Genomic DNA, 27,859 nt, shown 5'->3' on the forward strand with positions numbered 1-27,859 from the left:
AAGCTTAGTTCTTGGAAACTTGACCTGCAACAGGTACACATTTCCTTTTTGCACAGGGATATCTTTATGTGTTACCATCTTCTTTAAGGGGTTCTTTAATTTCTTCAAAAAGGTCATCATCTATCTGTTGGTCCCTGGATCAGACTTCATCAAGACACCTGGTTACGGTCAGAATCCAAGAATGCACTATCTTCATAGAATAATGACCAAGTCCAGGGTGAATAGAACTGTCCAACCAAAAGTCCTACACTTAAACTGATCTTTGATGAATGGGTGTTTAAATGATTCCAATTATAATTGTAAAGAACAGGTGAAATAATATCGGGTGAAGTCAAATCACGTAATACTTTCCCCTCAGAAAGAGACCCCAGGAGTTTATGGAACACTAAAGAAAGAGTGTAAGTGCTGTTTAAATGCCTTGTTTTTTGAAGTGCTCATGTGATTGCATAATCAGCGTAGCCAAGAAAGCTTGGACAATCTGTTTTGTTCAAATATACCTTGTCTGATTATATGCTAAAGATCTTTATTTTTCATCTTAAGCTTAGAGGAACAGGTACGCTTTTATGCTTAATGTGAGGTGGGTCACGATCTGGATCCAGCTTAAATGGATTTGTTTATTTTTGTGAGTTCCTAAGTTCTCACATAGTGCCTTGAGAATGCTATTACAAAATTCCTGAAGATATGTACTTCTAACAGTACCAATGGCTTGAACACGGATACCCAGTATGATAAACCAGCCAGGTCCCAAGTTTTCTTGCTGTGCTCTTTTGTAACAACACACAGTAGCAAACAGTATGGGTATATTGGATAAATACTTACTGAGTACATAAAAGAACAGGGATGGTAGCAGTTAATTATGCAAATTCAGTGTAGATTGTAGCAGCATGCTGCATTCATAGAAAAGTTATCATTGTTATTTTGATGAATACTTGGTAATTCTAACAACATTGGCAAATGGCATTTGAAAAAAAAAAAGATCGGAAATGTTATTACCAGTTATGGATTCCACAGAACAGAGACACCTCCATTTGAATTCAGGGCCATACCGCACATTACTGCAAATGCCACATGGTGGAGAAACATGTTGGTCCTGAAGCCAGGTCATGTGACCTGCTCTCTTGGCTCCTGAACTGAGTTTAACGGCTTTTAATTTCCATACTCTTTCAAAGGCAGTCCAAGTTCAGGCACAATGTGCTTTTAGCATCCTCGAGTGAGCACACCACCACATACTGGGAAGGTTGACGTGTGCCCAGGATGATCAGTAGACCTCCCTGTGTTAGGCCAGTCCAGATGACAAAAGGCTCATGTCTGTGCCTTATGTACAATGCTTATTCCACAAAACAAACTGTGTCACATCTCTGGCCCCTGCCCTCAATAGATTTCATATTATATTGAGAGAGTTATTTCAAATCTTGGTGAAGAATGGGTCTCTCTTGATGGATACTTTTCTTGGGCATCAAAAATTACAAAATTTTATTCCTTCAAGAACCACCATTGGATTGCTTTGTTGTAGACTCAATGCATAAGACATGCCTTCATATATTATGTAAGGACACTCTCTTAAATTACAGTGCTAAAATAAATGACACAGCGCCTTGAGGTAAACAGCAATTCCTTTACCGGATTGATTCTGTTTGTGACATTTAAGTCTCTAAACCATGACTGATTGTGCTGGGAAGGAAGGTGTGGCAGATTACATTTTTCAAAAATGGCCCACCCCACATGCTGTTCTACAATGTGACCTTGCTACCATCCCGGCGACAGGTGGAGTCTCTTTCTCTACCTTTTAAATCTGAGTAGGCTCTGTGAATGCTTTGACCTTTAGAATATGGTAAAATTGACACAGTGCCAATTCTGGGCATAATCATTAGTTGGCTTGGCAAATTCTTCTTTCTGCATTTTAGAAGCCAGCTGTCGGGTTAGAAAAGTAACCACCCTGAAACTACCATACTGTGAGAGGCCCAAGCCACACAGATGATGAGATTCCATACGAAGGGGGATGGAGAGGGAGGGAGGAAGGGAGAGAGGAAGAAGGAGAGAAAGAAAGAAAGAGATTGAGAGAGAGAGAGAGAATGAAGTACCAAGCCTGTATGTGAAGAAGTTACCTTGGAAATAGCTCACCTCAACTGGTGCCAGCTGGATTCAGAAAGGGTCCAGCTGAGGTCCTTCCTGAATTCTGGACTCATAAAATCATGGAGAAAATAAAATGATTTCTTCGTCCACGAAGTTTTGTAGTAGTTTGTTATGTAGCCATTGATAATGGAAACAAAGGGATTTGCTAATGACCTGATTAAATAATCAAATGTGCTGGTGAGTATGGGAGGTTAAATGCATTTTTGAGACTGTGGAGCCATATACCGTCTGCCCGGAGATTTGGGCTCTGCCACTTAAGAGCTCTATGATGTTGAGCAACCCATGACTCAGTTCTCTCATCTGTAAAATGGAGGTAATAATAAGCACTGCCTCACAAGGGTGTTCTGGGGGTGGAATTAATGAAAACTTACAACAGTTCCTGGAACTTTAGGAAGCGTGATGTGGAGCTGGGCCTCAACAGTGTTGACCGGTACACTGCCCTTCTGTTCCACACAGTGGGAGTGAGCCTTTAAAGGCAGACAGAAAGGCGACTAAATCCTAGATCAACCATGTATGTAGGATTTTGGAACCTTCTCTGGGCCTTGAGTTCCCCATCTGTGGTTAGGGGGATAGTAAGACTTCTCAAGGGCGGGAGCATTAGATGAACTCACCAAGTAAAGTACTAGGCTCAGAGACTGCCAGGCAGTTCGTGTTTGGTAATTGTGCATCCCCTGGCCCCACAGCTTCCCTTTTGGTTTCAAGCATGATGAAGCTCTCAGCACAAGAGAAGAAGAAGCCAACAGGCTCTCAATTCTTCAGCAATGTTAAACATGGAGTGTACTCAAGTTTCGGGGTGAAGCCCTAGTTCAGTTGTTTTCAAGAAATACCTGGAAGTGTATATATTTACAAGAATAACCTGCTAGTATCCAGGTTTTGTTTTTGTTTTTGTTTTTGTTTTAACAGGATGCTCTTCTTGTCATACAAAACTCTCTGGTTTGGGTAGCGGTAAGTGGCTGAGGATGAACGGCATCAATGATCTATTACAACTCCAAGCTATCAATCAAAACATGTGTTATTTCCTATGCCCCAGGCAACCAAAGGCATCAAACTAACGAGAACTCAGAGGAGCAGATAAACATGAATGTTGAACTACAACGTTCCCAGAAACACACAGAACAACAGCAGTCCCTATTCCCAACAGCTCACTCTGGCTGGTACCGGATAGAGCTGGAAACATAGACGTGCTGGTGGAGGGGGAGTGGGGTCCCCCAAATCCCAAGATTGGGGCTGATTTAAACTCAAAATGTAATGTAAATACTTACTCTGCTGCGGGGAGGAAACAAAGCCTCATCAGAATAAAGGCAAGGGGGCTTGGTCAGTGATTTCTGGAGACTTGCCCCCTGGACAAAAGCACTAAGAAAACTTAGAGTGATGTCTGCTCATGAGAAAATAATGGCAAAGTCAGAAAAATAGAGAAGTAGATCAGAATAAATCACCTTTTAAGTGAGCAGAGTCAGGGACCAGGAAGGACAAAATTCCCAATACCTGTTTTAGATCAGCGTGGGAAACTAGCTCATTTTAACCTGTCATTGTACATAAATCACTCTTCAAGCTTGGTGAAGGCAAGAATTCTTCTTCTAATACATCATATTTACCTGCAAATGGGTTGCCATAAAACTATAATGGTGGTTTTTGCTAAGGAATATGTCAAAACTGTAAGGATTGCCCCCCTCCCCAAGAAGATAGGTGTGAGGGAAAGTGTGAAACATATTCATAAAGGACATTAAATCATAATCAAATTATTGGTATAAAGTAGGAAAATGTGCTAGCATAGAGAGTTTTAGCTAACGGTAGAATTAGCCCCGAATTCCAGATTCCTCAATTAGAAGTAATCTAGTGACCTACCCTACATCGAGATCCTGATAAATCATATAATAACATGGTATTTATTGAGTCCCAACTCTGTGCTAGGCTCTGCTCCTCTTTTCAAATGCTTGGCTTTACTTATTCTGTATAATAACCCTAAGATGCAGGAACTGTTTTTGATCCTCATTATGTAGGTAAATAAATTGAGACCAAGAAATGAACTTATTTGCCCAAAGTCACACCACCACTTTTTTTTTAAGATTTTATTTATTTATTTGACAACGAGAGAGCAAGAGAGAGAGAGAGAGAGAGAGAGAGACCGAGAGCAAGCACAAGCAGGGGGAACGGCAGGCAGGGGAGAAGCAGGCTCCCTGCTGAGCAAAGACCCTGATGCGGGGCTCAATCCCAGGACCCTGGGATCATGACCTGAGCCGAAGGCAGCTGCTTAACCGATTGAGCCACCCAAGTGCCCCAAGTCACACCACTACTAAGTGATTGAGTCAATATCTGAATTGAAACCTCCTTGATTATGGAGTCAAAACTCTCCTGATCTATGCTCTATTACTGCTGTTAACTCTAAATAATATTTATGTGCCCCTGAAGACTTTGCCAACATGATTGCCTAGAATAGATTATCTTATGTCCTCGAATAACTTTGACTTTCTATATTCTGTAACTATAGAGTAAATAAAACAAAGAAATAAATAAAGGCCCCATGTACTGGAATAGGAGGAGACAGGGTAAATATTTTAGGAAAGATTCAAGCATATTTTATACTGTTTGAGCACCTAACTGACTAGCTACCTTCTACATAGAGAAGATACGCAACACATATTATTCGTTGACTGACAAACCACTGACTAATCTTGAAAGAAGTGTTTTGGTTTTGTTTTTGTTTGTTTGTTTTTACTAGGATTCTAAACAAAGTGAGTTAAATGCCTGTCAGTCAACGAACAATATTTGCTGTGTATCTTCTCTAAAAGAGTCCCCAGTGGTCCTGCCCCCTGGTATTCATGCCCTTTGTGTAATCCCCTCCAGCGTATAGGCTGTTCCCCCAAAACTGGATCCTGCCAATAACTATGTGAGTGAGCTTGGAGACTGATCCTTCCTGAGATGAGACTGTAGTCCCAGCGGACACCTTGATTGCGGCTTTGTGACAGACTTTGAGTCTGAGGACCCCGTCTAGCTGTTCCCAGATTCCCGACCCACAGAAACTGGGAGATAATAAGTGCTCATGGTTTGAGGCCACTAAATCGTGGTGGTAATTCGTTATACAGCCATAGATAACTAATACAATGCCCCTCTATTCTTGGGATGACCAAAGGGTGGTGGGGGATAGATGTTTCCATTTAAGAAAGTCCAATGGCTGAGGGGGGGGGGGTGGAAATCTCACAGGAGATCTCGTTGCCATGGCAACATGTGACTGGTTTCTTATGCCCAGTGTAAACACTAGCTGATAGTCCTGAGGGTTCTGAGCCCACAAATTTCCTCAATTAAAAGAGGAATTTGGTGTTGAGGGAGACACAGGTGGTGGGCTGCTCACATGGCCTTTGGTCCAGGAATGGTACCATAGTGGCCTTTTTGGCATTCCGGGGGTTGCTTCAGGACTGAGTGGAAGGGACAGTAGGGGGAGTAATTACTTAGTCTTTGGCAAGACAGATGGTGGTAAAGGCGGGCCAGCTAGATGCCCCGCTTCCAGCCAAATGGAAAGGACATCACTTGGCTTTCAGCTACTTTTAGCAGGAGAAATAGTAATGGCAGAGCAAACGAAATACTTAACATTTATTAAACACTCCATTCTTTTCAAGAAAGCCACTGCCATGATGTTATCTTACTGGCACCTTGCAATGACCTAATCAGACAGGCAGGGAAGGCATTGATTTATGTTTGATGGAGTAAAAGGGTTTTTTTTTTTTTTTCTTTTTCCTGATTCTTGTTTTGGATTTTAAAAAAATACTATGTGAGTGACTGTCAGAGAAGTGAGTCTTCTGCTATCACAAGACCACGGGGCAGCAGAAGCAGGGTGAGAGCCAAGTGCTCCTTTCCCCAGTGCTGAGCCTTTTCTTTCCCCCCTGCCCCTCTCCTGCTGCTCAGACATCGTCCCTTGCAAACACTTCTTTCCTGCTCTGGGAATATAGCAGCCCTACTTCAGAGGTAGTACCCCTGAGTCACCACGGGCACCACAAGCTTCTGTGTCTTTCCCAGGAGTCATGGAAGGCCATCTGTCCCTTCACATTTTAAAAGTTGAGGTCCTTCTTGTAACTTATTCCTATAGCAGCACTTCTGTAAACTTGACATGCGCAGAGTTATCTAGGAACCGAGTTCACAGTCAGATTCACAGGCCCCACCTGCCAGAGATTCTGATGAATTAGAACTAGACTGGGGTCCAAGACTGCATTTTTTTTGCAAGTACTTCCATGGGATTCTTTTTTTTTTTTTAAGATTTTATTTATTTATTTGAGAGAGAGAGTGAGAGAGAGCACAAGCAGGGGGAGGAGCAGAGGGAGAGGGAGAAGCAGACTCCCCACTGAGCAGGGAGTCCGATGCAGGGCTCGATCCCAGAACCCTGAGATCATGACCTGAGCCAAAGGCAGATGCCTAACAGACTGAGCCACCCAGGCGCCCCTTCCATGGGATACTGATGGAGGTGATACACAGCCAGCTTTAATAAATGCTGCCTGACAACGTCCTCCTTATCACTACTGTGCTAGAAGGCACTCATGAGCACACGTGTGATTACACCCACAGAGGAATCTCTTGTGTTATGTAGTATGCTGTTTTCTAAAAGGCTGTATGTGTATCACATTTTATATATCACCTCACATGCGAAATACTTTATATCCATGTTATATTTTTCTTCAGGGAAAGGACTGCACCTTAAAAGTGTACCTTTATCCTCAGCACCTAAGCACAATGCCTGGTCCCTAGCTTTGGTTGAATTGAATATTGGTCCAATGACTGACTATTCAGTTTGCTCAAAGAGGGGTAGGTCTGCATATAGCTTGATGACAAGTCAAAGACTCACTCACATCTTAACATCATTTACTCTTAACTCCACTTAACGATTTGTAAAACACTTCTCTGATCTGGCAATTCAGAAGGATGAAAGACAAAATATAAGATGGATACTGAAATAGTTCTGTGAATGAGAAGCTTCTAGAAACATGGTTACCTTAGTCTCAGGGTCTTTCTAACTGGAGAAGTTATAACCTCAGCTTTGCCAGGAGACTTTATGATCTATTGCATTTGTAACTCCAAGAGAAGGAGAAGAGACATGATAAATGGAACCAACACAAGGTCTCAGATTCCCCTTTCTCAAACAACAGAGAAAATGAGCTTTGTTCCTGAATCAACGAATTACAACATATTGTTTAGCAAAGTGATGTAGGATCTCCTCAAGAGGTGTGAAACAGAGGTGCATAGACTCACTAGGACGGAAGCTGGCGAGGGTTCGGCTGGCCCAACTTAAGAGATCAAAATACAGCAGATTTTCGGTATGGCTTCGGTACACCTCTGGAGCAGGCATTTTTCCTGAGCTGCGAAATGAAGGTTTTCAGCTGATTTGTTTATGTGACAGCTTGCCTGTTAACAGAAAAATATTGATTCTTCTGGCTTAGCAATGAGGCTCCTAAAACATTTCATTCCTAAACTCATAAATTGGTAATAAAAAAAATTAAGCTTTCCTAAGGAGTTTGCTTGGCCTCCAATGTTTGATTGGACAAGGCACAGATATTTTTCCTGATTCTGCAGTTAAGAGGCAGACTTCCTGCTTTCTCTGGTTTGACTTATTGGATAAGCCTTTTGAACAATGGAACTCGTACTTAATGTGTTTTATTTTAACCTCAATGATGATATACATCTCAGCAGTAAAGTTTTAAATAGCTGCTATATATGCTGAATAAATGATGAACCCAATTGTGCTTTCAGCTATCCTCATAGAGCATCTGGAAGGTAATCAGGGTCAAGATTGAGAGACAGAAGGATAGGGAGGGAGAAAGATTTAATATATGTTATGTTCTGACAAGTTGGAGAACTGTTGATTTATGCCAAACTAGGCTTAAAAAACCCAAAACCATCATCTATGGTAAAATCATTGGAGACACAGTCCCCACACACCAAGAAGGGTCTTGTGAACATCTGCGTGAGTAAACATCATCAACACATAACAAAATTGACAAGATACAGGCACAGATCATAACAATGGCTCACATTGTACACGGTTTCCAAAGCCCTTGTCTCAGTTCAATTATCAATATAGTCCTTCTCTGTCAGAGTTATGATCCTTCTGTTTTTGCTTTTCAGTCTTGAGCGGCTTTATTGAGGCATAATTGACATACAATAAGCTCCACATATTTAAAGTATATAATTTTGTAAGTTTTGACATACGCCTGTGAAACTATTACCACAATCAAGACAGTGAACATATGCATCACCCCCAAAAGTTTCCTAGTGCCCCTTTATCATCTCTCTCCCACCCCTCTCCCAAGCAACCTAGCAGCAGATTGGTATCTGCTTTCTTTATTTTTTAACGTTTTATTTGTTTATTCATGAGAGACAGAGAGAGAGAGGCAGAGGCAGAGGGAAAAGCAGGCTCCCCGCAGAGCAGGGAGCCAGTTATGGGACTTGATCACAGGACCCTGGGATCACAACCTGAGCCAAAGGCAGACGTTTAACCGACTGAGCTGCCCAGGCGCCCGGGTATCTGCTTTCTGTCACCATAGATGAGTTTGCAGATTCTTAAATTTTCTGTGAATGGAATCATGAGCTTTGTATTCATTTTTGTTGTTTTGGGGGTTCTTTCACTCAGCATAATTATTTTGAGTTTCCTCCATGTTGCGGCATATATCAAAGTTCATTCCTTTTCATTGTCGAGTAGCATTCCATTGTATGGATATAACACCAGGTTGATGCGTTCACCTGTTGAGGACACTTGGGTTGTTTCCAATTTGGGCTTCTTACAATTAAAGTTGCTGTGAATATTCATGCACAAGTCTTTATATGAATACGTGCTTTCTTTTCCTTTGGGTAAGTGCTTCCACGTGAATTGCTTGGATCATATGATCAGTATGTGTTTAATTTCTTAATCTCAGGAAACAAACCGAGGGTTGCTGGAGTAGTGGGGGTGGGAGGGATGGGGTGGCTGGGTGATAGACATTGGGGAGGGTATGTGCTATGGTGAGCGCTGTGAATTGTGCAAGACTGTTGAATCACAGACCTGTACCTCTGAAACAAATAATACACTATATGTTAAAAAAAAGAAAAGAAGATAGTAGGAAGGGAAAAATGAAGGGGGTGGTTTTGGAGGGGGAGACGAACCATGAGAGACTATGGACTCTGAGAAACCAACTGAGGGGTCTAGAGGGGAGGAGGGGTGGAGGGATGGGTTAGCCTGGTGCTGGGTATTAAAGAGGGCACGTTCTGCGTGGAGCACTGGGTGTTATGCGCAAACAATGAATCATGGAACACTACATCAAAAACTAATGATGTAATGTATAGTGATTAACATAACATAATAAAATTAAATTAAAAAAAAGAAACTGCAAAAATGTTTTTCCACATGTTCATATCATTTATATTCTCAGCAGCGGTGTATGAAAGTTTCAGTTCCCTCTATTCACACCCAGGCTTGGTATGGTCAGTCTTTATCATTTCAATTTATTTTTAATTTAATATAATAGATGTGTAGTGGCATCTCATTGTGGTTTTAATTTGCATTTCCTTACTGACTAATTATATTGAACATCTTTTCCTATGCTTATTTGGCATCAGTATACATTTGGTGAAATGTCTGTGAAAATCTTTTGCCCATTTTTTTATTGGGTGGTTTGTTTTGTTATTATTGAGTTTTGAGAGGTTTTTAAAAAATATATTCTGAGCGCAAGTCCTGTATCAGACATATGCTTTACAAATATTTTCTCCCAGTCTGTAGTTTGTCTTTTCATTCTCTTAACAGTGTCTTTTGAAGAGCAGACGTTTTTAACTTTGTTGAAGTCCAGTTTACCATTTTTTTTAATAGATCGTGTTTTTGCTGTTATTGTAAGAAATCTTTGCTTCATCCAAGATCACAAAGATTTTCTCCTCTATGTTTTCTTCTAGAAGTTTTCAGTTTTCATTTTTATATTTAAGTCTAGGATCCTTGTTGAGTTAAATTTTGTATATGGTATGAAATATGGACTGAAGCTCTTTTTAGGGGGCACATGGTTTTTCACTTGTTCCAGACTGTTGAAAAGACTATCTTTCTCTACTGATTTATGATTATACCTTTGTCTAAAATCAGTTATCCATATAGCTATGGGTCCATTTTTGAATTCTCTATTATGTTTTATTGATCTCTTTGTTGATCTTGGTGTAATCCTGTACTGTCTTGATTACTATAGCTTTAAAATAAGTCTTGAAATCAGGTAGTATCTGTCCTCCAAAGTTATTGTTCTTCAAAGTTGTTTTGGGCCTTCTAGGGCTTCTGCATTTCCATATGAATTTTAGAATTTGATTTTCATTTCCTACAAAAAGGTCCTGTTGTGACTGATTGGGATTACAGTAACTCTATAGACCAATTTAAGGGGGAATTTGTATCTTAATTACACTAAGTCCTCTGACCCACGAACAAGGTGTACCTCTCCGTTTATTTAGGTCTTGTTTAACTTCCCTCAGCAATATTTTGTCATCTTTGGTGTACAAGTCTCTCACATCTTTTGTCAGATTTATCCTTGAGTGTTTCATATTTTTGATGCTATTTTAAATGTTACTGCTTATTTAAGTTCAATTTCTGATTGTTGCTGGTATTTAGGCATACAATTGGTTTTCATATATTGGTTTTGTGTCCTGCAATTTTGCTAAACTTATGTTTTAGTTCTAGCAGATATTTTTGTAGATGTAATCAGATCTTTTTTACATGGACAATCACACTAAGAATAAAGAGTTTCACATCTTCCTTTCCAATCTGAATACCTCTTATTTATTTTCCTTACTTGATGGTACCAACTAGACCTCCAATCCAATGTTGAATGGAAGTGGTGAGAGCAAACATCCTTATCTTGTTGCTGATCTCTGGAGCAAAGCATTTAATCTTTCACTATTAAGTATAATGTTAGTAGTAGATTTTTTGTACATGCCTATATTCATTTCCTGTCACTGTGTAATGAATAACCCCCAAACATAGCAACTTAAAGCAACATTTATTTAAGATTTTATTTTTTTAATTGTGAGAGAGAGAAAGAGGGTGCACAAGTGGGGGGAGGGGCAGAGGGAGAAGCAGACTCCCCACTGAGCAGGATGCCCAATGTGGGTCTCGATCCCAGGACCCCAAGATCATGACCTGAGCTGAAGGCAGACACTTAACCGACTGAGCCACTCAGGAGCTCCTGGCAACAAACATTTATTATCTCACCATTTCCTTGGGTCAGGAATCCAGACATGGCTTAGCTGGATGCCTCTGCCTCAAGGTTTCTCACAAGACTGTGATCAAGGCATTAGTTGTGGCTGTTGTTTTATCCAAAGTCTGAGTGCAGGGAAGATCTGCTTCCAAGCTTACTCATGTGGTTGTTGGCAGGATTCATTTCCTCACAGGCTGTTTGATTGTGGGTGTCAGTTCCTCTTTAGCTATTGACCTGGGGACTCCATCAGTCCTTTGCCACATGGGGCTTTCCATAGGCAGCTCAGCTTCCCTCAGAACAAGCCAATGAGAGAGCATGAGAGGGCAAGCAAGATGAAAGTCACATTCATTTTGTAAACTAATCTCAGAAGTGACATCTTATCACTTTTGCAGAATTCTATTTGTAAAAAAGTGAGTCATCAGCAAGTCTGGCCCATACTCAGGGAAAGGGCTTATAGAGGAGGCAAGGAACATTAGAAGCCATCTTAGAGTGAGCCTACCACAATGCCTTCTATCAAGTTGAGGAAGTCACCTTCAGTTCTTAGTTTGCTGAGAGTTTTTATCAAAACTGTATGTTAGATCATGTCAACTGAATTTTACTTCATGTGGTTTCTTTTTTAGTTTGTTCATATAGTGACTTTTTAAAAAAGATTTATTTATTTATTTGAGAGAGAGCGAGAGAGTGAGGGAGAGAGAGAGAGACACACAGAGAGAGGTGGGGAGGGGCAGAGGGAGAGGGAGAGAGAATCCCAAGCAGACTCTGTGCTCAGTGCGCAGAGCCCAACATGGGCCTTGATTCCACGACCCCAAGATCACCACTTGAGCTGAAACCAAGAGTAGGTTGCTTAACCGACAGCGCCACCCAGGCACCCCTGTATGGTGACAGTTTAAGGTTTGTTTACACTGATTTGATTTTCAAATGTTAAGCCAAGACTGAATTCCTGAGATGAGCAACACTTGCTCAAGATGTATTACCCTTTTTATATATTGTTTGGTTCTACTTGATAAAATTTTGTTTACGATCCTTACATTTGTGTTAATGCTATACAAGAAATACTGGTTTGTAGGTTTTCGTTTGTTTGTTTTCTCATAATGTATTTTCCTGGCTTTGGTGAGAGGATGGTAGTGTTGGCCTCATAACACCAGATGGAGAATAGTCCTTCCTCTTCAGTTTTTTGGAAGAGTTTGTGTAATAGTGGTATTATTTCTTCTTTCTGTATTTGGTAGAATTTATCAGTGAAGCTATTTGGGCCTAGAGTTTTCTTTGTGGAAAGGTTTTTAACTACAAATTCAATTTTTCTAGTGGATATAGGCCTATTCAGGTTATCTACGTCTTACTAAGTAAGCATGGCAATTTGTGTCTTTCAAGGAATTTTTCCATTTCATCTAAGTTGTCAAATTTGTTAGCATCAAGTTGTCTGTAACATTTCCTTCTTAACCTTTTAATATATGTAGGATCGGTAATGTCATCTCTCTTATTCCCAATATTGGTAATTTGTGTCTTGTCTCTCTTTTTTCTGGCAAGATGTTTATCAGTTCTGTTGTTTTATTTTTCAAGTAAAGAATTATTGGTCTCATTGATTTACTTTTCTGGTGTTTTGTTTTCTATTCTATTGATTTCAGCTTTGACTTTATTAACTCCTTTCTTCTGCTTACTGTACTTTTATTTTCTAGTTTCTTAAGGTAGAAGTTCAGGTCATTGATTTGACACTATCTTTTTTTTAAAGATTTTATTTATTTATTTAGAGCATGAGTCGGGGGAGAGGCAGAGGGAGAGGGAGAGGAAGGACCTCAAGCAGACTCTGTGTTGAGCTCAGAGCCCAACATGGGACTCAATCTCACAACCCTGAGATCATGACCTGAGTTGAAATCAAGAGTCCCTCACTTAACCCACTGAGCCACCCAGACTCCGCTGGGACTGTCTAATATAAACATTTAGTGCTATGAATTTCTTCCTAGGCACCACTTTGGCAGCAGCCCATGAATTCTAATTTCCATTTTCATTCAGTACAAAATACTTTATAATTTGTCTTTTGATTTCTTCTTTGATCCATAGGTTATTTATTTATTTATTTAATTTTATTATGTTATGTTAGTCACCATAGAATACATCATTAGTTTTTGATGTAGTGATCCATGATCCATTGTTTTTGTATAACACCCAGTGCTCCATGCAGTATGTGCCCTCCTTGATTTCATGGGTCATTTAAAAGTGTGCTGTTATTTAGTTTCAAAATATTTGGGGATTTTAAAAATATTTCTGTTATTGGTTTTTAATTTAATTTCATTGTGGTTGGAGAATCTAATTTCTATGACTTACATACCTTTAAATTATTGATGCTTGTCTTATGGCCCAGAATATGGTCTATCTTGATAAATGTTCCTTGTGTTCTGGAAAGGGAGATGGTTTGATGTTCTTAGTGAATGGATGGTTCTATAAATGTCAATCAAGTAAAGTCATTTGATCATGTTGTTTAAGTCTTCTATATCCTTGCTGATTTTCCATCTACTTGTATCAGTTATTGAGAGGGAAGTATTAAAATCAACGATAATTGTGTATTTGTCTATTTCTCCTTACAGCTCTATCAGATTTTGCTTCATGCATTTTAAAACTGGCTTATTAGGTCAATAAATGATTAGGATTGTTATGTCCTCCTGATGCATTAATCCTGTTTTCATTATGACATGGCTTTTTCTATCCTTGGTAATATTCCTTGCCCCAAAATATACTTTGTTATTAATATAGCTACTAAAGCTTTCTTTTGACTGATGTTAGTATGATTATCTTTCAACATTCTTTTACTTTTAACCTATTGGTGTTATAATATTTAAATTGTATTTCTGTTGGTAGCATCTAAGTGGGTCTTGTTTTCTTGTCAATCTGATAACCTGCCTTTTAACTGGATTGTTAGATCATTTACATTTAATGAGATTATTGACATTCTTTGGTTCACATCTACCGTCTTGCTGTTTGTTTTCTGTCTATTCATCCCATCTGTTTTTTGTTCCCATTTTCCTTCTTTTTCTGCCTTCTTTGTACTGAGTTTTTAAATTTTATTTTACATCCTTTGTTGACTTATTAGCTATAACTTTGTTTTATTGTATTAGTAATTGCTTTAGGATTCATACCATGCATCTTTCACTCATCACAGACTACCTTCAAGTGATACTATATCACTTCACATATAGTATAAAAATCCTACAATAGGGTGCCTGGGTGGCTCAGTCAGTTAAGCGTCTGCCTTCAGCTCAGGTCATGATCCCAGGGTCTTGGGATCGACTCTCACATCGGGCTCCTTGCTCAGCAGGGGAGCCTCCCTCTCCCTCTCCCTCTGCCTCTCCCCTTGGCTTGTGCTCTCTCTCTCTCTCTCTAGCTCTCTCTCTCAAATAAATAAATAAAATCTTAAAAAAAATAGCCTACAATAACATAGTTCTATTTCTCCCCTCCCAGCTTTTATGATGTGGTTGTCATATGTTTATGTTTAAAACTCTATTATACATTGGGTTTTTAAAATTCGTTTGTGTTGTTATCAGTCAATTATCTTTTCAAGAGATTTAAATCATAAATAAGATTCTCACAAATTTACTCAGGTTGTTACCATTTCTAGTGCTTTGCAGTCCTTTGTATAGAACCACATTTCTTTCTGGTATCATTTTCCTTCTGCCTGAAGACTTCCTTTAATATTTCTTGTACTGATGGTATTCTGGTGATTAATTCTTTCAATGTTATATCTTAAAAAGTTGTTATTTTGCCTTCATCTTTGAAAGATCGTTTTGACTACACATAGAATTGTAGGTTGACGGGTTTTTTTTTTTTTTTTTAGTACTTTAAAGATGTTTTTCTACTGCCTTTGAGTTTGTATTGTTTATGACAACAAATATGATGTCATCCTTACCTTTATTCTGCTGTACATAATATAGCATATTCTCTCTGGCTGCTTTTAAGATTTTCTCTTTATCGCTGATTTTGAACAATTTGATTATTATGCACTTTGAAATAGTTTCCTTATTTTTTTGTGTGTTTGGGGTTCATTGAGATTCTTAGATCTCTGGCTTTACAGTTTTTATCACATTTGGAAAACTTATACCTATTGTTTCTTCAAGACTTTTTTCTGTTTCCCCCACCTCCCTCAAGGACTCCAATTACATACCCTTTGTGTTGCTTGAAGTTGTCCCACAGCCTATTAATGCTCTTTTCTTTCCTTCCTTCCTTTCTTTTTTTCCTTTTTTTTTTTTTTTGAGTCTTTTTTCTCTATGTTTTTCATTTTGGATAGTTTCTATTGTTATGTCCTAATATTCACTGGTCTTTACTCCTGCTATTTCTAATGTCTTCTGTTAATCCCATTCACTATTTTGTTTTGTTTTGTTTTTGTCTCAAACATGGTAGTTTTCATGGTACTTTCCATGTTTTCTCAGGTATGGAAGTTTGATTTTTTTTTAATTTTTCCTGTTTCTACATATAAAATATAGTAATAATAACTAGAGTTTTTATCTGCTAATTCTAATAACTGTGTGCCAACACTGGGTTGGATTTGATTGAGTGAGTGATTGATTATTCTTCTATTATGGGTTTTATTTTCCACTTTTTTTTTTTTTTTGCCTGCCTTGCAATCTTTGATTTGATGCCAGCCATTTTGAATTTTACCTTGTTGGATTCTAGATATTTTTATGTTCCTATAAGTATTCTTCAGTTTTGCTCAGGGATGTAGTTACATTATTTGAAAATAGTTCAGTCATTTCAGGTAGTGTTTTTATGATTTGTTAGGTAGGTCTAGAGCTAATTATTCCCTACTAAGGCAAGAACTTCCTGAATACTCTACCTATGCCCCATGAATTACACCTTTTCCCAGCCTGGTTGGTGATTACATATTGTCCTGGCTCAGTGTGAGTATTAGCCACAGTTATCTCTGATTTTCTCTGATAGTTCTTTCCCCAACCTCAGATGGTTTATTCACACACATGCTCTGATCAATACTCTTCTGAGTACTTGAGTGGAACCTTTTGAAGATCTTCACAGAACTCTTTCATTGTGCACCTCTCTCCTTTCTGGTATTCTGACCAGCTATCTCTAGTTACCTTGGTCCCCCCAGACTCTCAGATCTGTCTCCCCAACTTAGGGAGACCACAAGGCTCTGCCTGGGTTCTGCTTTCTGCACCACAGCCTGGAAACACTCTCAAACAGTAAGGTGGGGTGATCATAGGTTATACCTCATCTTTCCTTCTCTCAGGGATCACTGTCCTTCACTGTCTGATTTTCAGGGACTTGAACACTGTTGTTTCAAATATTTTGTCTGGTTTCTGTGGTTGTTTCAGGCAGGAATATAAATCTGGTGCCTCTTGCTCTACCCTGACTAGAAGTAGAAATATGATTATTCCATTTCAAAATGAAGAAATGATCTCAAGAGGACTTAGTGCTGTAGTAAGTGGGAGAGCTGAAATTCATGCCCAGTTCTTTTCACTCCTACTTCAGAAACATCATCTTAGAAGTATCTGTATGGCTGAGAAACTTCAGGGCTTCCCCCTCCCCTTCCCAGCCAATGGCTTTTCATAATTGTTCATTTATGTTCAGTCCTTAATTTTGTTTGTCTGTCTTTAGGAGTAAAGGTGAGCAACTATTTGGGACTGTATATCTATTCTCCATCTCTCTTTTCAGGGAGAATAATGTCCTTAAAGAGCTTCATTCTCTAATGCTTGGTATTTGTTGTGAATCAGTAGAGAACCTTACTCTCTGTGTTTGAAACTTGGGTAAATGTTTAGCTTCTGTTCTTATTTCTTAGGCTCACTTATAGGTCATATACTTGCCCAGTTCAGAATCTTTGTTTCTTCCTCTGGAAGAGTACTCTTCTGTCATTCTCTCCATCAAATTCTGTCCCTCATTTCAACCCCATCCCACACTCTATTTCTACTAGGAAAACTTCCCCACCTATGCAATTTCTACCTCTATAAAATCATGCTAGGTTTGTTTGGACAAGATGCTCCGAAGGTCTGTTCCAGCTCTGAAGCAAGTTTTGTGGGGGCTAATATTACTCCCTCCCTTTTCTAAATTACACCTTTTGGCATAAATTGATTCTGAATTATATTCTAACTTTGTGCCATATATCCTATGCACTCTGTCTGGCAAGTTGCCCATCATTAATAAGTTCCAAATAAATCTTGTTGAAAGAAAGGATGAATGGCATTTTTTTTTCTTACTCATTCAATGTATGCCTTTTCTTCCTTCTTAACCAGAAAAGAAGTTTCTTGAGGGCAGAGCTAATGTATTTTGCTTATTTGTTATTACATATGGGACCTACACTTTGCTAGGGGCATTGTTGAGTGTTTGCAACGACTCTGATTCCAAGGAACCACCAGCAACCTAATTTCCAGAATCATGGTACCAGGCTCAGGTGATAATACATAGTCCCAAAGTAAATATATGTTGAATGAACAATGAGATGGCTCTGGAGCAGAGAGTTTAGCAAGGTATTCGTGCTTACACAGAGAAACAAAGATGCAGATAGTGCAGACACACTCAAATTTTATTGTTTGTTTGATACATCTGCTGCTTTGAGGCTTATACTTAATGTGAGTTTGTTGAATGATTTACAGGTATACTCATGCACCGAGATGAAGGGCTTTATTATAAATCTCCCTCCTTGTGCTGTAGGATACTGTGCATTTTTCAATGCTGTAAACATAAATAGAAAAGTGTTTTGTCTGTGACAAGGACAAATGTCAGTTGGCAAAGCTCTTAAAGATGCAGACTTTTGAATTTGAGTTCTCATTATTATAGTGTCCTGATTCAAGAAGTAAGAATAAAAAATGCTTTACACTTATAAATTTTATTCCATAAACCTTTATAATAAGGAAAAAACAATAAAAGTTATTATATAAAAGTAATACATGTAGAAAATAGTGTTAAGCAAAAATAAGAAAATAAAAGCCATTCCTATCTCCAACATAGATAACACTGATAACATTTTAGAGCGTATTCTCTCAGTCTTTTTATACACATATTTAATTCAAAAATGTAATTACACTAAACATATTATTTTCTCCATGCTTTTTCATTTAGTGACATGTAAGCTATTCAGTATATATTCATAAAAATTCTCCAGATCATCATTTCTCACTGCTGTTTAGCACTGCAATGTATGGATCTACTGTAATTTATTTATCCAAACCCCTAATTTGGGTCATTTTTGTGATTTTCAGTATTTCTGCTGTCATGAAATTAGAGGAATAAGTGTCCTTGCAGCTAAAGCCTTATATACATCCCTAATTATTTCCTTAAAATAATTCCCTAAAAGTGGAATTCTTGGGTCAAGAAGTGTGCAAAAATCGAAGGTTTTTGACACCAAAACTACCTGTATTCCAATTTAATCTCCCAGCAATGCATGCGGTACTTTTTAAATGTGATTTCATTTGTACTTATAAACTTTATGCAGGAAAAGTTTAAGGCATCCACATTTAGCAGTTGAGGAAATCAGGGTGCAGAAAAATCAAGGGCATATAGCATTAACACCACAACTGTAAACCCACTTTCTCCATTCCTCGTACTCTTGGAACAGTGTTCATTGCATCTCTACCAGTGGTATTTGGAAAAACTGAGTCTGGGCTATTCCTTGATCAAAATTAGGATTTATTAGGCAAACGCATACTGAAAACAAAGTTAAACAGGCTACAAAGCCTATGATGGTAATAGGTCTTTAGGCTGGTCTTTGCAATTTAAGTTATTTGCCATCAGGAGGCAATAGAAGGTCACTTCCCCCTCCCCCCAAGAAGGAAATGTGGTTTTCTTGAGAAGCTAGTCTCTCTCTCTGTCTCTGTCTCTGTCTCTGTCTCTCTCTCTCTCTCTGTTAGACAGGAAGTAGGATTTACTGGTGGCCATGAATAAGGGGGGGGCAGTGCCAAGTTTCTCATGAGTGCAGAGCCTGCCATTTGTCCAGGGGGCCATGATTAGGGATGTATTTGACCCCACAACCTTCTGGGAAGAGCCACTTTTCAGCCACCATGTCTTCAAATTCATCTGCTTCAAACTTAGTTAAGCCCCATTTCTTGGAAATGTGGATCTTCTGGCAGCCAGGGAACCTGAACTTGGCCCTGTGTAGGACCTCAGTCACATGCTCTTTGTTCTACAACTTGGGACAGATGGACATGATGACTTGGCCAATGTGGACCCTGGCCACTGTGCCCTGGGACTTTCCAAAGGCACCCTGCATACCTGTCTGGAACCAACATAAGACATTTTGCTGATAAGGATGAACTGAAAGGGGTAGAGCCACCACTCAGAAGTGAAAACCATCTTTGTCACAGCTTTTCACCCTGTACTTGCCGACACAAATACGGACAGCCTCCAGGGCTTCAGAGGAGAGCAGCTCCTATTCATCTGACACCATGTGGCCACATAGTGGGCACTCATCCACCTTTGCCTTCTTCTACCCCAGGTCAAAGTTGCAGATCTTGGCATCAGGGACACCTCTGCAGGAGTGAGGCTTTGGATGAATGACTTGTTCTTAACAATACCGGTAACAACTGGGCAGTGCGCAGCCCGTGGCAACACCAGGATCTTCAGTGACACGCCAAGGGCAAAGAAAAGATAGTATCTTTTCTATCTCGCCACTTGTTGCATAATTACAAGCTACAAAACTTTGCTTTGTATACAAACCGAAATTTATGAAATTAGGACTTCCAGTTGGATTGGTTCAAAATTTTCAAGATTGAAAATAAGTTTTGTATATTTCTTCATGAAATCTCAGCTCTTCCTAAAACTGTTTTTTTTTTTTTTTTTTTTCATGGATAAGGGATTATCTCACTATATGCTTTGGGCTAGACTTAAAGAAGTGGATTTCTTTTCTAAAACAAGATTCTAACTCCAGTATAACTTTTGGCTCTTGATCTAGTTAAGTTTGTGATCTTTAATTTTGCAGGATGCCACTGTGAAAGAAAAAACAAAAACAAAGACACAACTGGATGCAATTCATCACTACCAAACAACACCTTAATTCTTTCCAACCCAGGAGAAGCTCCCTTAACCTGATACCTGCTTTCCAATTTTTAAGCTTCCTATTCCAAGGTAGATTGATTACAAAAATGGCACAACTGTCCATGCACCCCTGAATCCATTCTCTTTGCAACCTGACTTGGAAACTTCTCCCATCAAAGGTGGTGTTTGTATCCCCATCCCATGAAACTGGACTAGCCCTGTGATTTGGTTTGCCAATAGAATGCAGTAGTGTTGCAGTTCCAAGCCTAGGCTTCATGAGGTCCTGTGTACTTCTGCTTGCTCTCTTGGACTTTAGCGATCTACGTGAACAACACCGGACCAGCCTTTGGGGACATGAGCGGTCACAAGGAGGAAAGCCATCTCAAGCAAGGCCATCACAGACTAGCCGGTGCCTAGCTGCTCCGCCTACTAACCACTGACACATGAGCGTTTCCACATGGCGATCATCTTAGCTTAGCCCAGATGGGAAGAACCACCCAGCTGATCTACAGATTTATTTTTTTGGCGGGGGGAGAGAAATTGTGTTGCAGGGTTATTTAAGACAATAGATATCTGTTACTTTGGGTCTAAAGCAATTGAGCCAATAATGATTATTACCATTCCCCTGCCTGGCATTCAGAATGAACTAAGTCTGGGAGAGAAAAGATTCTGTTTCTGACTTGGCAGGTTTTGTGGATACAGATCAATGAAGTGGTCTGGCTGTATTTATATACACTGATGATTTACCTCCTGATACTCTTTCTGATTCCCACTAGTAATGCTTAGGAATCAGTTTAAAAATATTTCATTCTGGCCTGGTGTCCAGCTACTCCCAATCATATGTCATGGCCACATTAAACCATTCCTTGTTCCCCAAACATACCTCAAACACAATAACACTGGCATGCCTTCACTTCGATCTGATCATCTTTTCTTCTTTCTCTCTTTATCAAAATATTTTGGGTAGTCTATGAACCAGCTGATTTCCTTACAGTTTCTCTCCTCTGTGAAATATGCATCTTCATCCTCCAGTATAATAAACTTCTCTTTCTTCTCTGCTTATTTTAATACCTACTTTGTAATGCTTGTTTCAGTTTGACTTATAGTCAAAGATCTAAAATTCTGCCAGTATTAGCTAATCTTGAAGACTAAGAAAAAACGAGACAAGTTTCAGATAGTGTTTTAGATATTTCCTGGTAGAATATGGTTATGATTTTCTGCTTTTGGGGAAAAAAGAAGCAAAAGTCATTTTAGCCATGTTGAGAGTTCAGAAAGGGAGTGTATTTTGGCTTAAACTATACTGCGGAATCAGAATTAACTTTGTGCTGGGCATTATGCCATATCCAAATAATTGTTCTTATTTTTACTATTAAATTCTATTTTTTTAAGAAGAAAAATGGAGTAGACCTCTACTCCAGAGAGAGAAACAAAAAAGGCCTGGCTCAGTTCCGGTCAAGAGGAGTAATCAGTGGAAGATCTCATCAGTGTTGTGGATGCTACAGCTAGGATTCCATCCATCTTGTTAAGGGAACCAAACTCAAGCCCCTGATCCCCCTTCATGCAGGACCAGCACAGCTAAGCCCTGATCTCATCTGAGACTTGAATATCTCCTTTCCTGTAAGCCACTTCTATCCTGAGAGGAAAAAGCTACAGTTTATAAACATTTTTATTGGTCATATTTTACCATACGGCCAAGAGAGAACAGTTAGGGGAGGGATGTTTGATGCTGGTTTGTTTAAAACACACACCTAAGTAGGTGTTTTTTCCCTGGTTAAAGAACTTTTTATGATAATGCTTCATTTAATTGAAACCCGTTAGCGAGCTGAGAAGTGAAATGTTTATGAATCAACGAGCAAATCTAGAAGCCATTCGGCAGCTTGGAGTCACGGCCGTAAGACGTTCAATTCCAGTGGCTAGCATAATGCCTGGCCCACAGAATAAACTCAAAGGAGGTTTCTGTCTGCAAAACAAAATGGATACGATTGAGTTAGCAGAGTTTTAAATGACATTGACTAGAACATCAATAAAAAGAATAAAAAGAAAACTGATTTTATTACAAAGTCACTGTGGATCAATAATACATAATAACATGGGCACGAGAAGCAGTCAGTGACAGAAGACATTCAATAATTCATGAGCACATTAAGTTCATGAGATAATAAGCCCACACTGTTACATACTATCTTTTTCTGAATCAATAGCTATGGAATTGAATAAGAAAGTGGAATATTTTCAAAATAATAGGGGTGCAGTAATAGGGGTGACACAGCTGGGCAGAGTTGCTTATCTGGAGGATATCTCCACTATGTAGCTACATAAGAATAAAAATAATTCAAAGGTTTAGCATGGAATGAACCCAGACATATTCCCCATGACAAATTCAGTAGACACATTGGTGGGCCGTGATTAATTATCTCGTATCAATGAATGGTTCTCTGCTCAGGCATCTCTTTTCTAAGATGGAAAAATCTTATATGTTGACTTCGTTTCCCCCCTTCCACTGGGTCATGGAGGAAGCAGTGTGTTAACAGCAGTGTGAGCACCCCAAACCCCGTCCCACTGCAGTATTCTGACTAGTGTGAGCTGAAGACAAATAGATGACCCAGATATCTAAGGAGAAAAACGACAGTCAGTGGAACTTATTTTCTGACCCTGCCCTGGACAATACCATATTGTCTCTTTCGGCAACCAAATTAAGTTTGCAAAGGGATCCATTCAAAACCTCAAAATATTCCCTACCTAAAATAGTTCTTACTCTGAACAAAGATTCTCATCCTACTTTTTATGACAATTCCTTTAGAGAGTTGTTTTCTGTCTGTCTGTCTCTCTCTCTCTTATACACAGACACATGAACACAGACCACAAACATCAGTCTCATAAACTTGTACATGAGAAATGTAGATCTCAGAAGTCAAAAATCAAGCATGATTCTAAGCCATATGGAAACCTTTATCTGGGTCGTTATTTGAGTGTGTTTTTTCTAGTTATGTTCGTGTGTCCATGTGGGTTTACAGGTGTATTCTTGCATCTTGTGTTAATGCATCTGGAGCCTCTCCCAATCCATCTCTCTCTCTCTCTCTCTCTCCAATCTTCTTTCTTACTTATTCCAGCAACTATGGACAAGAGAGAATGGAAATGCATATATATTTTATTTGTTCTATTTATTGAATTTTTTATGTTCTCTATTCCTTTTGTATAACTCAGAAAAGTTTAATGTTATACATTTCTCTTTTAAAAACAATAAAAACCCAATTAAATTGCCTTTTCTGTATCGAATGCCCATGGTTTCTACCTCCCTTGAGCCACTGATCCTGAAAAGAATCAAGCTTCACCTTCGTTCTGAACTTACCTTTATAAAGTCAGAGTTTTCCTTTTCAGAAAAAAGGGAAATTTTTTTCTCGCAGTCAGAATTTTGGTTGTCACTGTTTCTGGACTTCAGTTCTTGACCTTGCTCTGTTAACAATGAGAAGTCATGTTTCTATGTCTCTATAATTTTGTGCATACATCTTTGTATACGCCCGGCCTAAATTCCAGTCCACCCCGGCACACTTTACCTCCCCCTTTTAAATGAAGGATTCTGCTTAGGAGACATCTTTTTTTTTTTTTTTTCTCTTTTAACATTCTCATGTAGCCAAACAGTTATCTTGCCTTAGAACCTCATTCACTTCCTGATGTAGGCAGAAAACAGCACGTTCTAAAATTACAGCATCTTGGGGATGGAAGGGATTAGTCAATGTATCTAATTTAACTTAGTTGGCTCCCACTTGTATTATCATTGGTTTAAAGGATAAGGCAAGAAATAGGGCTCATTAGTTGTTCAACTCTCCAAACATTTGTCAAGCCAGGCCCTGGCAGACACCAGGGATTCAGAAACGAGTATGTGCTTCTTGTCTTCAGGAAGCTCGTAATCTAGTGGGTGGAAAAGAGAAGTAAACAGTTACCGATGCTGGAGATCATTTGCATGAGAGGGAGATACTGTGGGAGCAGAAAACCCAGGCTCAAGGCATTTTTTAAAAAAGATTTTTTAAAAAACTACTTATTTGACAGAGAGAGAGCATAAGCACCGGGAGAGGGAGAAGCAGGCTCCCCGCTGAGCAGGGACCCATTCCCCTTCCATGGGGTGGGGAGGCTCGATCCCAAGACACTGGGCTCAGGACCTGAGCCGAAGGCAGATGCTCAACTGACTGAGCCACCCAGGTGTCCCATCCCAGGCTGGGGAGCATTTTTAGGCACGGGATGCCTGACCTGGGCCCTGAAGGACAAAGCGTCAGAGATCCTCAAACTCTGGAAAGAGTCTCATGATATTCCAAATGCAGTTGCAGTCAGAGAAGTTACTATCGGAATAACTGTAAAAATGTCACCTTTATACTCAAGATAGCACAGCATGGTGTCTGTGTGGCTTATTGGCAATGGCAGCCTTATTCCTTTTGATGCTGTAATTTTCCCAGGGTCACTGTTCTACTTTCCCTGTTATATGTGTTACATAAAACTGTACTTCTTCACCTCTATTGGAAAAAGCAAAAATGCCTATAGAGGAAGTTGCTTTTTGAAAATAGCAGACTTTCCATAAAGAAAATGTAACCCTCGCACATTCACTTCATTATGCTTCGCTCCCTCCGTCAAGGCTGCCACTCTCACAACAGTTCCTTCTTTCCTTCTCACCCCCGCCCCGACCCCTCAGCGGTCCCTCCTGTTGCCCTGGTGTGGTGATCCTGGCCGGACTAGGAGGACTTGACCCATGCTCTTGTTAAAGTTACGACTCAAGGCATAGATTGAAAATTTTCTTTTTTCTTTTAAAGATTTTATGTATTTATTTGAGAGAGAGAGCATGTGAGTGGGGGCTGGGGGAGAGGGAGGGAGAGAGAATCTTAAGCAGCCCCAGGTGGGGCTCAATCCCAGGACCAAGAGATCATGACCTGAGCTGAAGTCAGCCACTTAACCGAAGGAGCCACCCAGTTGCCCCTAGATGGATAATTTTCTAATTATCTTTCGCTACTGGATAGTTCAGCCAAAAGAAGTCTGTCTTCATGGTAGGCCATTAGAAGTGTCTGGAAAGCTAAGCTGCTTCCGGCGTCCTTATAGTCCAAGAGCAGGGACTGTCCGGCTCTGATGAAACCTATTCTATGCCTGGAATGTTAAGGAATAGGTACCCATTCCAGGGGCTGGAGAAAGAGAGGAGTGGGCCGTGGGGACAGAAGAGGAGTCACGGGAACAGCTGAGTGGAAGAGGAGCTAGAAAACCCAGCCTGGCTGCCCGACTGCCATGTTTGCTGCAGTCTGGTGAGGAACAAAGATACTGGGCCGAGGTAAAAGCAGAAGTGGGCACTAAGAGTGCTTGACAACAGGGTCTGCTAACTTGGGCTCCCTGGCACACCTTGTGTGCCCGTACAGGCTGCAAAAGCCAACTCGCTCTAAAGAGTGCCAGTTTTGCAGCCTCGCACCCCCCTCGCTGCCAGGGCCATGCCTTGGCCCCCATTCAAGCATAATGAGAAGGTTTCTATAATTATCGCTTCAGTGCTGGCATTTGCACACAGCTGTGTTATCACACACAGATCTGCCCAGGCCCCAAGAGGGGGTTCCAGAACAAGAGGGCTGCTGTGCTGGACGCCGCCCGGCTTTAGGAGCCCCCAGACTTTGCCCGGGGCCCCTACCGGGATGCTGACCCAGGGCCTGAGGGGTTTGCTTTTTGACTTTCTGGTGGGTTTAATTTTAAAAGAAAAAAACAAAAGCACCAGTGAAATCGCCTAATATCCTAGACCACAGAGCCAACTGTGAGCAGGCCTGAAGTTTGGAGCCTGGCAGAGCTATTTTCTGGAACTTGCAATGGCCGGTGCCCCTCCTGCATCAGCTGGGCCGAGGGAAGAGCACAAACACTAGAGGCCTGTGTATTCCCAGAGGCTCGGGTCTGGACATGTATCCTGCTTTCTAGGCTCCAGGGGAGGAGGTTGGGAAAGAAGTAGAATGACTTCTCACTGCCAGCTTTGGATGACAGTGAATGGATTCTCTAACTCTGGTGCCTTCTCTCCCACTGTGAAGCATGGGGGCCGGAGCAGAGGAGTCTCAGAAGTTTCAGAATTAGAAAGGGCCACAGATGTTTGCAAGTCCAACTTCCCACTCAGTGTGGCTTCCCCCTTGGAAATATCCTGAAGCTGTCATCCAAGAAGAAGAAGGCTCTCCTTGGCTGCTACCAAGAACTGGCTGCTCACTCCTCGGTGAAATACCTCTATCCTTGAGCATTCTTGCTCCCTTCACTCTACAATGGAAAGAGAAAAATCATACTAGGGGTCTCTGATAGGCTTTACACCTACCAAGGGGCTCCCAGGGCCCTCGGGATCAAGTCCACATTCACAACAGCTCGGCATGTTTGGCCCTCCCCACTCTTGGACTCATCCTTGATGATACCCTCTCATCCACCTAGAAGAGAGAGACACTCAACATCGGGTTTCCTTTCATTTTCTGGAATAAGCCTCTTTTGCTCTCAGCCCTCTAGCCCTCCCACCTATGAATTCCTCTTCTGGGAACAACCCTGGCCAGGTGGTCCTCTCTCTCCCTGCTCATCTTGCAAATCTTTTCTGGGAGGCCTCTCTAACTTCTAACCTAGACGAACTCCCTTTGCTCTGAGCTTTCGAAGCACAATGCTTGGCACATAGTAGAGGCTTAATAAGGTTAGCTAAACGAGTACCTGAACCCAATCTTCCTGTAACTTCTACTGTCTTGTGTTAATTCTACCCTCTTCCATATGACAACCCTTGAAATATTCAAAGGCCATCATTTTAATCATTCCAGCATCAGTATGAATCTGGTCCCAGCAGGACACAAATCATACACTCGGGCAGGGTAATTGAGGACAGAATGTTAAAAGGGGATTTACAAAGATGAGAACAGGGTTAAGTGAATCTGAGGAGCACCCCAGAGCTAACAAGAGCAGGATCTTAAGCCTGAAGGGTCAAGGGGAAGGAAAGCTTACCGAGGCCAGAAAGAGTAGCTGAAGCTGGAGAAGAGGACCACCCAGCAAGCCAGTAGGGAGGCAGCCAAGGGAATAAATACCCACTTCACGCTCCTCCCACCCTGTAATCTCCCCCAGTGCCTCCCACGGACAGATAAAGGGCAGGGAGCCTCCTAGGATACAGAGCCCAGTGGGAAAAGATGGAGAATAAATGAATAGGGAGAGACAAATGAAGAATACCCAGTACGATCATCCAATCCCAACAGCTACCCCAAATCTACTCTTGCCAGACTAAACAGCTTGAGTTGGTTCTACCACTGGTCACAAGGTGGCCTCCTTATTATCTAAGTCAACTGCCATCTGGATAGGTTCTGGATTGCCATTCGTTTCCTGTCCTGAAACACTGGCCAGGAATACCACTATGCTCCAGACATCAGCCAGGGTAGTGGGTATCAATCTCAGCCACTCTGAACACTACCTTTTTATTAATGCAGGTTTAAAACCATAGTTCCTTGCTTGTTGAATGCATTTTAATTGTTTTTTAATTGGGTTTATGATCAATTAAATCCCCCAGGCTTCCTCACACAAACTACTGTGAAATCAAGCTCTCTCCTAAATTGTACTCATGTCATTGATTT

At 40.4% G+C, this 27,859-nt stretch overlaps 1 pseudogene; it reads right to left on the bottom strand.

Annotated features, from left to right (window-relative positions):
- Positions 1–19,209: 19,209 nt before the first annotated feature.
- LOC113930368 lies at positions 19,210–26,637 on the bottom strand (annotated as a pseudogene).
- Between the last annotated feature and the right edge of the window lie 1,222 nt (positions 26,638–27,859).

The sequence above is a fragment of the Zalophus californianus genome, chromosome X (genome assembly GCF_009762305.2).
Source record: "Zalophus californianus isolate mZalCal1 chromosome X, mZalCal1.pri.v2, whole genome shotgun sequence".
Classification (NCBI taxonomy): domain Eukaryota; kingdom Metazoa; phylum Chordata; class Mammalia; order Carnivora; family Otariidae; genus Zalophus; species Zalophus californianus.